The sequence below is a fragment of the Brassica oleracea genome, chromosome C1 (genome assembly GCF_000695525.1).
Source record: "Brassica oleracea var. oleracea cultivar TO1000 chromosome C1, BOL, whole genome shotgun sequence".
Lineage (NCBI taxonomy): Eukaryota > Viridiplantae > Streptophyta > Magnoliopsida > Brassicales > Brassicaceae > Brassica > Brassica oleracea.
Window position 1 is genome coordinate 10,548,543 of NC_027748.1, and position 2,329 is coordinate 10,550,871.

A 2,329-nucleotide genomic window follows, 5' to 3' on the forward strand; every position below is an offset into this window, starting at 1 on the left:
CCATTTTCTTCTTGCTTTACTTCAATGCCAAGGTAGTATGACATCAATCCAATGTCGGTCATCTCGAACTCCTTTGTCATCTCCATCTTGAAATCTTCAAACATAATCAGATTGTTGCCAGTGAATATTAAGTCATCAACATATAAGCATGCAATCAATATATCATTGTTTTGAGTTTTGATATAAAGTGCATGCTCATATGGACACTTGATGAAGCCTTTCTCCTTGAAGTACTTATCAATCCGAGTGTTCCATGCTCTTGGTGCTTGCTTTAATCCATAAAGCGTCTTCTTCAGCCTCAAGACTTTATCTTCTTCTCCTTTAACTATGTAGCCTTGTGGTTGCTCAATGTAGACTTCTTTCTCAAGGTCTCCATTTAAGAAGGCTGATTCGACATCCATTTGATGTATCCTCCAACTCTTTTGGGCTGCCAATGAAATGATTAATCTAAATGTTTCTAAGCGAGCAACTGGAGCAAATACCTCATCATAGTCGATCCCGGCTCTTTGACTATAGCCTTTTGCCACCAATCTTGCATTGTACCTTTCAACATCTCCTTTAGAGTTCTTCTTTGCCTTGTACACCCACTTCACACCAATTGCCTTGGTTCCATTTGGAAGTGAAGCTAACTCCCATGAATCATTCTTTTGAATCGACTTGATTTCTTCATCCATTGCACTTTTCCATGACTTCTTTTCTTTAGCTTCTTCAAAGTTCATAGGCTCGCAATCCGCAAATAGACAAAATAGAGTAAGACTGTCTTGATTTTCAGTTACCTCGTAGATGTCTTGTAAACTTCTAAAACGTGGAGTCCTTTCACTTGAGCTTTCATCTCCTTGAAAACTTGTTGTTGGTAAAGTTGGTGGTGTAGCTGGTTCTTCTTTCGGTTGCTCCACATTCTCTTCTTCAAAGGATGGAAAGAAGTTGTAGTCTTCATTATTTGATCTCCAATCCCATTCTCCTTCTTCATCAAAGATGACATTCCGACTAATGATTGTCTTCTTTGTTTCAAGATTGTAGAGCTTGTAGCCTTTGGAGTTAGCATCATACCCAATGAAGATGTACTTTTCACTTTTGTCATCTAGTTTGCTCCGCTTCTCGTTTGGAACATGAGCGTGAGCAATGCTTCCAAAGAATTTTAAGTGCGACACACCGGGCTTCCTTCCGCTCCAAGCTTCTTGTGGTGTCTTTCCTAAAACACTTTTTTATTGGAGATCGGTTTGATATATAAACCGCACAAGCAACTGCTTCCGCCCAAAACTCCTTTGGTAGCTTCTTACTCTTGAGCATGCTTCTTGCCATCTCAAGTATTGTCCTATTCTTTCTTTCTGCTACTCCATTTTGTTGAGGGGTTATTGGCACCGTCAACTTTCTCCGGATGCCATTATCTTCACAATATTTCAGAAACTCTTTGGACATAAATTCTCCTCCTCGATCCGATCTCATAGACTTGATATTAAGACCACTTTCCTTCTCAACATGAGCTTTGAACTTTTTGAAATTTTTAAACACTTCTGATTTTTTTTTCAAAAAGTAAACACATGTTTTTCTTGAAAAGTCATCAATAAAGAGAAGGAAGTAGTTACTCTTACCAAGTGAACTTGGTTTGATCGGAGCACATACATCTGTATATATGAGTTCTAGTGGCTATCTTGCTCTTGTCTCCGACTCCTTTGGAAAATTAATCTTGAATTGCTTTCCAAGTAAGCAACCTTCACACACTTGATTTGGATGATTGATGCAAGGTAATCCTTTCACCATTTCTTTCTTGGAAAGTAGCTCTAAGCCTCGAAAGTTGAGATGCCCAAATCGAAGATGCCAAAGCTAAGATTCCTCCTTGTAGCACATCTTGAGACATCGTGCAATGTCATTTTGAATGTTTAGGACAAACATTCTATTGTTTGATGAGATTATTTGTTTTATCTCTTAAAGAAAGATATTATCCTTTAGTCGAATGTCATAACCTTTCTCTATGAGTTGTCCTCATGCTTGGAATGTAGTAAACATTGGAAATGAATTGATGATCTCCATTCTTCAAGTGGATGAGAATATTTCCTTTACCTTTCACCTCCATCTTCGATTCATCTCCCAAAGCCACATTTGTTTTTACCGATTCATCGAGCTCCACGAACATACTTTTATTTCCACACATGTGGTTGCTTGCGCCACTATCAAGGTATCACTTATGAACCTCATTTGGTTCATCCTTCTTGTAAGCCATCAACAGCATATTTTCTTCCTTACGTCGTTCTTCAACATAGTTGGACTTCTCTTCAACTCTATTGTTGTTTGGAGTTTTGCATTCAGAAGCATAATGTCCAAACTTTCC